Source organism: Sinohyriopsis cumingii, chromosome 6, assembly GCF_028554795.1.
Source record: "Sinohyriopsis cumingii isolate HCF-2022 chromosome 6, ASM2855479v2, whole genome shotgun sequence".
In the NCBI taxonomy this organism is placed as follows: domain Eukaryota; kingdom Metazoa; phylum Mollusca; class Bivalvia; order Unionida; family Unionidae; genus Sinohyriopsis; species Sinohyriopsis cumingii.
In genome coordinates, this window is record NC_142966.1 from 79,668,231 (window position 1) to 79,680,363 (window position 12,133).

At 33.2% G+C, this 12,133-nt stretch overlaps 1 long non-coding RNA gene across 1 annotated transcript; it reads left to right on the forward strand.

The window, feature by feature from the left end:
- Positions 1–501: 501 nt before the first annotated feature.
- LOC149797298 (uncharacterized) lies at positions 502–10,451 on the forward strand. The gene is made up of 2 exons (XR_016421510.1): positions 502–673; positions 8,886–10,451. It is a non-coding gene; the product is annotated as an uncharacterized LOC149797298 (long non-coding RNA).
- The last annotated feature ends 1,682 nt before the right edge of the window (positions 10,452–12,133 follow it).

Sequence of the window (12,133 nt, forward strand, 5' to 3'; positions counted from 1 at the left end):
CTATAAATAAAGTGGCCCAAGCAAATGCGTTTCAGATTTTGTTTCCAATTTTGATAAATCAAATTAAACATCAAATTAATAGTACTATACTTGGAGTAGGAAAGGTCATTTTTGTGTACAGTAGATGCAAGTCACCATTTGCTATTTCCTCAGTTGTCGTGCATATTTTGGAGACCACTCACGAAATATATGAGCCTGACGTGAAGCAATTTATAGACGTTTTTTTCTTTCTTGCAGATTCCAGTCATATTCTGTAGAAGTAATTATAGAACCTGCAAGATATTTATCAAAGTTTTTGGGATCTTTCTTTTTTGCGCAATTTTTATTTAGTTTCACATAATATTTAGTTGTTATGCATAACCTATAAAGTGTTCTCATACGCGCCTATATTAGAGTTTGATATTTCTTGTTTCGCATTTGTGTATACTTATCACTGGTTGTTTGTTTCCTTGTGAACATAACCTTAGGAGAAATTACACAAGAGTACTCTTCATACCCACGTATATCTAGGTCAAACGTGATAGTTTTCGTAGAAGCCCATCTCATCCATGCTTTAAACAATAGCTATCATTCCGGCTTTGACCGTGCAGTGTGTTTACAGCAAAGAGATACATACATATCAAACCATCATCTAGGATGGATGAAGGGGGTGAAATGCAACGTCTTCTGAATGGTGAGTACTTCTTTTATGGATACCCTATAATAATAATAATAATAATAATAATAATACAAACTGTTGTTGATTATAAAAGTGATTTATTTGTTTGGTTTAACGGCACTTTTAACATAATGATCTCCTATAGTATGCTTAGGATAAGTGCCTTTCCCAAGAACACATAAGGGGTCGACTTGGGCTGTTCTCGTCTGGTATCGAATCTGCTACCCTTATAGGTCTAATGTTCTATCAGCTGTGCTACAGAAAATTCCTATAAAGGTGAAGGCAAAATTAATTACTTAAGGATGTCATACAATCATGGAAAGCGACACCTTGTCATAACGGCGGTAATATACAAAGCACTCACGGACAAAGTACAGAAGGTTAAACAGGTACTACAAAAAAAAACAGTAATAACAGTTTAGAAACTTACAACATGATTTATGTTTCCATTGGTAATAAAACACTCAAAAACATGAACATGGTTCAATGTTTAGGTGTGGACCAGCGGGGATTTCGAAAATATGTAATCAGAAAATGAGCGGCGTGTTTGATACGTAGCATCTGATTGTTAAATATTGCCATTTTATTGATTGACGGTTGCCATAACTAATAGAAACATACATAGACGAGTGTAGCTCACAAGCTAAATCTGAAAAAATAAATAACGTTTAATATTCAGTTATGTTATGATACAATCCATCATGTGGGGAAATTAACTAACATACGGATGACTCTACTGTAGTGCATTTCTTCACACACACACACACGCACGCACGCACGCACACGCACACACACACACACACAGAGATCCGAAAATACAGCGTGCTATTATCCATAGAGTAAGGTTAAAGCCAAGTACAGTTAAGAAATTATACTTCAGTCAACTTGTTTTCGTATTGACAATAATTAACGTTGGAAAAATATGGGCCTGTACAACATAAAAGGAGATATTTCAAATGTTCTATAAAGTACACATTGTGTCTGTTGCATAGGAAATGCATATATGCTACTTCTTCTCTCGAAAACCATAAAAACAAAATTGAGGGAATAATATTACAATAATGAGTATACGTCATCTTTTTACTAGACTGTGTAAGTCAATATACCCACTGAACATTTTACTCTCGTAAAGCTTAAGCCATTCAGGCAAAAGAGCCAGGTTCGAATTACGGAAGATTATAATTTCCTTGTTAATTTTACAAATCTGTAGGATGTGACAAATAATGGAAGACAAATAGTACTTTACGCTCATTATCGATTATATCGAGCACGCGATATCAATCGAGACTAGCTTCGGGTTGTCCTTGGGTATGGCCCCTAGCTCTTATTTCCCGTCATGATATGGCCAAAAACGTTTAAAATGGCCGTTAGAAACAACAACAGCAAAATCAGCTCCATCTTTGCTAGAACGCTAATCCTTTATCTGTCAGAGCATCCCTGTAACTAACAGGGAATACATATTTTCGACATGCCCTAAATTGAACCCCCAGTACCTAAAATAATAGTTTCGTGTAGGTGTATAAATAAAACGCACGTACTGTTCTGGGACAAATATGTATGTTTAATAAAATATCAGTAGTTCAGCTTTCCAACAGATATGCAAAAACTGTTATCATAGTTGTTGGAGTACGTTCTCATAAGTGAATGTAATGCCTGAATAATCATATAAACATATTTTTCTAAGTCCACTGAATGCCTCTCTCTCTCTCAGAAGTATTAAAAAAGATGATACATGTTCTTTAGTATCTCATTTTTTAAGGGTTTCAATGTTAAAGGTGTAATTATGCTGCCCATTATGAAGACCAAGATTTTTCCTAGTCAGGTTTTAAAATTTCGCCCACACAATTAGTTTTAAAATAGTGTCGACACGATCAAATGGATGTGGGTTTGCATAATGGTAATGTTTGTTTGCCATAATGGACTGGATGTTTAGACCTTCTTAGATAGCATTAGACTGTATATGCCTCTCGTACTGAAAACCCCTCACTACTTGCGAATGATTACATGTTGATACGTAATGTATATATAACGTTATATAGATTACGTGTTTCGGTTCTTAAGGAAACAAATATTGATTGCTTTGTCATATGACAAGTATGTCAACCTACGGTTGATAAAACTACATGCATTGGGTTCTCGGATCTGTCTCGTGCTATTTGTTTCATCAGACTTAAATTTATTGTATTTTTCCGTATTACAAATTAAATCAAGATCACTTCTTTTTTCCTGATACGATAAAGTCTACATAGCAACCAGTCCCTGTACTTATTCCTATTGGTTGGTCAGAAACTCAAGAATAACTTCAAAACACCAAACTCAGATATTTTCATACGTGAATGAAATCATCGTATTCAAAATTTATCTGAATGATATAGAAATCGAATTTTAGAAGAAGGAAATCTTTTGACGTTTAAAATATTTATTTTCATTACTACACATTTTCGCATTTTTTTCATTAGTTCTTTTTATATTCCCACCTATCTTTTAATAGGGATATAACCACTAACTTAAAGAAACATTTTTAAAACTAAGTGGCTGTCGTTTTTTTAAAGATTCATAAATATAATTTCAATCATGGTTTTTGATCTAATGCAACTGGTATAAGAATATTTTTTAATTTTATTTCGCACTAAAGACATAACTTCAAATTTCGATAGCAAATACAACATATATCTTTATATTTTACTAATATTAGTCTAAATGTATTAGGTTTTGTACAATTTATTATCTTACATTGATTTCATTTGCAGTAGAGAAAAAATAATCATCCTCTTGGAACGAGTGCTTTTGGTCACAAAGGATCATCATTAAAGTAATCGTAGTATCACCTATTTGAACTTCTGAATCTACTTCTAGAATCATTCAAGGTTTAAAATCATTACTCTTAGACATGCATTTATCTTCCATTGCCTTCAGTTCATTTTCGTCAAAGCATTAATGTTTACAGTGGGTACAGGTTGGGGCATGATCCAGCTAAATTAATTACAAGAGTTAGATGCATAAGACCTTACCCTTGACGAATAGTATTTTCCGTTATTATGCTACTTTGCTATCGTCTCTGATATAATACTATGTTTTACTTCTGTAAATCTTTTAGGTATCATACTGATTGTTCCTCCGTTTTCAGATTCAATTATTGACAACATATCATACCGTGTTAGCGATTATTTGTAACAAGATAACTGGGTTAGGTTCGGATTTATAAAAGAACATTTATGATGGTGAAAAAAATATAATGTTTATTAATGAATGACTCAAATGAAGAAAATAATTATGATTATGACAGATTAACACAATCCGCACGAACTTTATAATGTAACATAAATGTGAATACAAGTAAATGACCTCATACAGTACCAGGACACAGTTTGATGATCCACAGTAATTACACAGGACGAAAGGAATGATGTGTTTTACTCAAATAGTAAAAATGATGTATTTTACTCATAGTAAAAATGACGTATTCACTCAAATAGTGAAAAATGATGTACTTTACTCAAATTGCAAAATGATGTAAAAATGGGACAGATATCTTACAATATATCTTTACAGTCCCAAAACACTGGGTATAACAAACCCCAAAATTAGCCCACGGCTAAAAGTAAACACGCATAGCGGTCTATATAACTCGTCTTATATAAAAAGAACAGAAACAAACTGCTTCAAAACTTGTTTCCTGCTCAGATATTGTGTCTTATTATATAAAACGGTTCTGTTCTTCAGTTCCTATTTGTTCATTGTGTTTTCTTTGATACTAATCTACATGACGAAAATGAAGTCCTTAATCTTCATGTATTTCCTTTCTTACAGGCTGAATTGATAAAAATACATTGACTTTTACTGAGCGTAATATTTTACGTCTGTATCTATTATTTTCCACTACTATGGGCCAACTTCTTAAAAATCTATATTTAAATATTTGTTTAGTTTCTTCTCCAGCTTAAATTGTACATTTACTTAAACGTTTATTAAACGAGTCTTTTAGCTTTCTTGCCATCTTTTTTTATATCTTCCGAATGGTTTCTAATTCTCATCAATCGGAAGAAGAATTGGTGGAAGCTTTAATTTCCTTCTCTCAGACTGTAGTATTTTTGATCTTCAAAATTATGCTCCTTTTGCAAGGAAGAATTTGCTTAAAATTAAAATTTCACCAAAAATTTATTTTCTTTTCTAGAGTGGTCTACGGTTTTACAGTATAAAGCTATTGTAAATTTGTTTGTTTTTTTTAAATTATGATATAACAATTTGCCACTTTGTATGGTTTTCAACGTTCACAGGCAGCTACACTATATTACAGTTGATATTTAATTTCGACGTTCATTTGGTAGACTTTGTAACAAGATAACCGGGTGGGATATTTCGGATTAACAACAGAACACGTTTTGACGACACAGATATATGGTTTAATGTGGCGATTTATATGAGTAGTGGATGATGAAGATGTGTGCGTATTTATAATCCAAATATTGGATCTATTTAACAAAAAACGCACAGTTTCAAAGATGAAAAAAATATACAAATAAATTAGTTCAGTAACCCTAAAACACAGGGTAAATGATTTCACAAATGATTCAATAATGGAATGATGAATATAGTTCACTCAAATAGTAAACAATGTAAGTCTTTACACATAGTAAAAATGTATTCGCTCAGGTAGCGAAATTATGTCGCTAAACAAGAACGGATATACAATCTATCCTTCCAGTCCTGAATAATACACTGGGTCTTACTAACCCAAAATTAGCATACAGCTAAAAATACATGTGTGGAGATGCACTCCGTCACCCGTGCACCATATCCGCTCCACAGCTCCTCCGAATCAATTTCACAACTGATACAGACTCCGTTCCCTCGGAATACTATGATCACTTGAACATTAGACCCTCCGGACACTTGAAATATTAGACCCTCCGGACCCCCTGGTCCTTTGACGGCTCTACAGCTGGGTCACCTTAGTCACTCTGGACACTCCGGACGCTAGACATTAGACGCTCTGGCACCTTAAACGCTCCGGACACACGGACGTTTCTACACCCTGACAACACCGGACACCCCGGATATTCCTACTCTCAGACAACACCGGACACCCCGGATATTCCTACCATCAAAAACACTCAGCTGAAAATATACCCGATACAGTGTACTAAACTTGATACAGACATAACGTAAGGACGTTATACATGGTAAGTTAAAAAGATTATATTATAATGGCAATTACAAAACAGAGGTTCAATAGTAAACCTAACCCTGCTTGATAAGACAATAGTAAACAATTCTTTTAAAAAATGTAGCTTTACATTACCAATATAAGTCCTACACTACGTCGCAACAAGAATAAAAAATGCACGCATTATGGTATGTAAAGAAAACTATAACAAACATGCAAAGGCAAATATGGTAATACACTAGTTATCACTTAAAACCCAAAACATTACCTACCCCTACAGCTGGAGTTGTGCGAATCCTTTCAGCAGGCCGCTTGCTGACAAAACCATTAGTATTGTAAAGGTCCTTTACATGTAGTAACGTATTTATACCTTTAGAATTTTCGTTATTCTTTATCAAAGGCACCTTGCACGTGTGGCACAGGACGAATCGTACTCACGATTTCGAAATACATAGACCATATTATAATCACCCTCGGGTATCGTTGTACAGAGAAAAGAAACGAAACCCGAGTACATGTATTTAATTAACAACATTTACACCATTCCGTGACAGACTTGCTTTAATAACGCATACAATATATAATTATCTCTATTTATATGCTATAGTTTTGTTACACACAAATACTAAGATGATTTTTATGACAATTAATCAGTCTACCGTAGGACTGTTTCACTGAGACAGTAAAGAAAATCAGTAAAAGTATTAATATACCCATAGAGAAAATATACTCTCCCACCTGTTTTTATATTTGGGTTTTCTATAGTTATTTGTGTAAGATTTCAAAGTTAGGTAATTCATACGTTAGATCTATTTTATTGTTTTTAATAAATCTAACAGATTTTATTTAAATAAAATGCTTCCACATTATATTGTTAACAGTTCAATTAAATCTTTCCACTGCAGAATTTTTTATTCCATATTATCTTTCTAAACAAATTCTTTGAACTTTGTTATCGATTTGTGTCCTTCATTGAGCATTGTTTTTCTGATTTAAACATTTGTATTGTATCTCCTCCCATTTTGATTTTCTCTTTGTAACTCAGGCTTGTTTGGGCAAGGCATATATCACTGTCTAAATATATTTGCATTTTTTATTGATTTTTTTACTGATCTTAAAATATTTCTATCACCTGTAACTGAAATTGTGCATGACTAGCATAAACCATTGTATATTTCAATATTTTCATTTTTTTGTGTAATTATAATGTTTTAATAGCAAGTCTTTTTGTAAGACTATTTAATAGAACATAATAATGGCCACTATTCTTTTCCATCAAGTTCAATTTGCCATCAAGACATAATATAAGGTAACAACACTTTTAGGATCTTAAGAGAGATACTTTAAGTACTGTTGTTCAGTGCATGTCATATATATATATATATATATATATATATATATATATATATATATATATATATATATATATATCATAAAAATTATTCGTTGCAATCAAAAATGACCGTTTAACTATTGAGTAATGTTTGTTATTAAGCACTTGGTTTTATCTTTTTTCCTGCTGATGAAAGAATTTATATAGGTGGCATTGACCATGTCTTGTTTACGAGTATTCCTATATGCATGAATTGGTGTTTTACAGCACCTTAGCAAAAAATGGCTATGCAATACCGATAAAATGAACTTTAATAGATCTAGGATGATAAACTCTTTCGAAAACGTAAATTAAGTGCAAGAAAATACAATTAAAACGTAGAAGTACTAAAAGTAACATATATACAAATCATTAAATCATGCATTAAAGTTATTGCATACACTGAATTCCTTTTCAAAGTCCAAGATGTTATCGGATGTTACGTTCTCGTGCAGTTTCTGTAGCAGTTCACGTGAAACTACTAAACGCTATGCCTGTACATAAATGAAGTTGGATTTCCAAAGCAGTTTGAAGATATTGAATCCCATAATATCAAATTTTGATTTCTTCTTCTGGTCTGTGTTCAGAACTACGGTTAACATATCAAACTGTAAATGTTATTAAATGCTTGACCTTTTCCGTTTATCTATCTATGCGAGAATGTATAGGATAATTATATTAACTAAATAATTAAATTATAGTGATAGTACTGTGTAGTATATACAAGTTATTTATCTCATCTGGTTAAAATCCTGGGAGTGTATTCACTGCATAATGAATTTGACAATCATTACTCAAATAGGTTATAAGCCTTAGAATTAACAACTGAAAGATACGGCTCAATTGCTGTAAGCGTCACACTTAAAATACCAAATTTTGCGGATTAGAAGCTAGGTTTCCGCATAAAACATTTTACATATATAAAAAGAGCATCACATTGCCACATAAAACTAGCCTTGTAAACAGGATATAAAAGCACCTCAACGTTATATGAGGATCAAAGGCTCGGTTTTTTTTTCTTCATAATTATTTGGCGACCAGGTTATGAGGTGGGTGTAATAGAAATTGGACGACCACTGGTCCAGATAAATTTCGGGATCACTGGCCATGTTTTGTTCATACTATTTAAAGGCCACTGGTTAAGCTATTTTATATATTTATCTTCAGAAAATGTTGGCGACTATTGACATATGTTGTTTCTTCAAATCATCTCTAAGATCACTGTCCCGGTTTCTTTCTCGTAATATTTTGAAGACTACTGGCCAAGGTTTTCTTCATAGCATTTGGAAAGCTCTAGTCTATGTTTTTATACTAAATTTGGAGGACCTGTGGTGATGGTCATCTAGTTTTGTTCAAAACATTGTGACTCTGATTTTATAGTAAATGTTGAGGACCATTGGTCTTGGGTGCAGGTCAGAGATTTGGGGATCACTGTATAGTACACTGCTGGGCTGGAACTAATTTAAACCGCCCTATAGGTATTTTGTGATATGGCGACAGAGTTTGATCTTAGAATATTTATCATCGGTACACATTATTTATTTGTTTACTTCCAATGAAATAAAATCATATTCTTTATAACTAGCAGTATAATATTCTGTCTTTTGAGCTGATATATCTATATATATATAGTAATCTAATAAAATCATGCTGACAAATGGTAACTGAAGGTCTTTTTCAAATTACAGATACGTCTAGCCAGACACGAACAAATGGTATTTGCAATGTTGTTGTCCTTGTACACGTGCTTCTCAGTTATTTGAGCTGCACAGTCATACTGGAGATCACACAAAATATAAGGGGAAAACATGACAAGAATGTTTCTGATTGGATGTTAATTGCCTTCATCGCCATCTCGTGTGCATTTTTCCTCGTCTTGACTAAAAAAATATCAACATTGCTGCGGACAGGCATACAAAACGGCAGACAGCAAAACTTCAATAACGATGAAATTGAAAGGTATCCGCATCCTCATCGGTGGAAGGTAGTTCCAATTATAGGGCTGGGTATACCTGCCTGCATTGCTTTCGGAAAAATGATAGCGGATAACGGTGTAAACAGATACGTTGGAATTGGATATTTGATTATGTCTATTTGTCAAATTGTGCTATTTGTTCTTACAAACTGGTGTAATTATCATGAAAAATATCATAGCGGAAACCCGACATTGACAATTTCACTCGGATTATCATGTAACATTGGTGTTCTGATTCATCTCATCTGGGATGAATTTCAGGAGGAGCCGCAAACAGATTTTTTTATGTACTTATTCCCTTTTCGACAGGAGTTTGTATTATTCTGCTTTCTATTATGGCTGGATTTTGTACCTAAGGCTAGTAAAGCAGGAATGAACGTAATCAGAAGTCATATTGCAATCTCCGAGCATAGCAATACAGACCTGCGTCCGTGTAGAGTACAAAGAAAGATCGTTATAACGATCCTTTGTAGTATTGTGTATATATTAATCCCCATTGCTTTCGTACCCATTTGCATTTTATGTCCTGAAAATGTGTGGAACAACATTGTAATAATAGTACTATTCATTCTGCTTTTTATACACTTTTTCTTTTTTAATATATTATTTCTGACAAATATGGAAAACATACCTGAACCAGATATCAACTATTTTGCAAAAGATGAACTTCTGCTGACAGTCTGCGGCGTGATGTTCAATATTTACTTCCTTTCGCTATTAATACCTGATATAGATTCATGGATACAAGGCAAAAGCAACGAGTTTACACACTGGGAAGTGTTTAGAGTGGGTTTCGGTCTTCTATTTATCATCCTTCAAACTCAGATAATATTGAGACTGAGACGGAAAGATAAGACATATTTGTTAACACTACCTAAAAGCGAGCAACGGCTATTTAGTTGGATGGTCAGAAGTATGATAATAGCAAATATAATGTTCTGGCTTGCAAATTGTGTTAAAAAGGGTGTTAAATGCGGAGCTTGGTCTTCCAATGATACAAACCGATCATACTGGCTTAATGTGATGAAGATTACGTACCCAGTGGGGATATTTTATATGTTTCATTCTTTTCAGTTACTGACTGAATGCTATTTAGACTTTACAGTTCATATCAGATCCAATTCCGTTTAGCTTTCTGACACACATTATCTAACCAGTTACAGTTGTTGTAAGATAACATTTATAATTTCGATTTTACCTTTGACACATAGTATTTTAAAGTCTTTTTGATATAATGAAGTTTAACAACTTTTATAATTAAACTTTATATGACGATGATCATTATTGCATTCTTGACCTGCAGTATATATTTCATACATAGAAGGTAATTAGAATCTTTAAAAGTTTGCAACATATCATAGTTCTTTTAAAAATTAACTCTGGCAATTTCTTTTCACATTATATACTCTTTTGATTCGTTGTAAACAGGTAATCTAACCGGAATAGGTGCATGAGCTAAACTGCCCCATATAATATCTCGGCATCGTGCGTAACAGAAAATACTTTAAGCGCCATTAACATATAATCAATATTGCACAATGATCTATTGTAGTGCAACAAGAATATGAACTGTTGCCATTGTCATTACTTATACTCCGAGCAGCAATTACATTTTCCGTAAATTTACTCGGGTCTCATAATCTTTACCTTGTAAATGGAATATAGCTTACTGTGATCATCTTTCATCTAATTCATCCAGTATACTCCACGATGACTGATAGTACCAGAAATCAAAGTCATCGTAAAGAAAAAAAATGTTATGCATTCCGTTGCTGATCTTGCGGTGTATTGTTGAAAATCACATAATTTTACATGCTACCCCGATGATACTACTCTTAATTAGTGAACAGTTTTCAATTATGATACGTCCAACTTCGTGTCGTGTGTCTTTCACCAATTGCTTTTTCAACTTCTTCTCAAAAGCCTTTCAGTTTTGTAACCTGCCATTAAACTGCAAATATAAAATTCGTTGAAGATATTCTCATAAAACCGCTCCACAGACTTTGGCTAATTTTAACACAAAAAACCCACATCCTGGCACGTGGAATTTTCACATGTAAGCAAATTACATCGATTCTCCCATTTAATTTGAAAACACAGAAGAACCATTTATGTGGCTTCCTAAACTATGATCAACAGTTTTGGACTACATTTGATAGAAATTGACCGAAAGCATTCTGGCATAGAGTGATTTCTTATTTAATATGACAAACAATAATAAACATAGGCGACGATGCCATAGGAATGTGAATACTGTATTCATTCAAGGCCTTATGTTTGAAGAATGTTATATAATACCCTAGAATATTATAAAAATCGAAATTTAATTCAGAGTCCTATAAAAATTAAATCAAAGTTATAAAGAATGGCTATAACTCCTGTAAATCATGGAATGCTGAAAATCGCATTTATTCAACAACAATGCCTGTAAAACTTACAAAGCAGCAGATACAATTCAATTTCTGGTGGATTTAATGGCCATTTTTACTAAGGCATTTAGTGCAGAAAATGGGATTTATGTCCAAATATTAGGCTAGCGAATGTTGATGACCGCGGTTTGTGTTATGAAGTGGGACTCAAAAGTTCGGAGAAACTCCTGGGTTACATTGTCTTAGTTATGATCGGGTTGTGGCGGTGTAGCGTGCAGTAGTTTAACCTGCGTTACATGGCATTAATTTATGTCATAAATGTCATAATTAAATGCAGTATGTATATGCACACACCATTATGTGGGATTATATCTTGAATTACAGATTATGTGTACAATGTAACACACATAACTGCATATTTAAACTGACGGTTAATAATTACTATACAACATAATTACTTTTGAAATGTGTACACTGCATATTAACCATACGAAACATCAGACGTAATGACATGCGATATCATGAGTAAATGTAAATGACAATACTCGATTTATAATTAAATGATATTTTTTTCCATTTGCCTTCAAGTAAA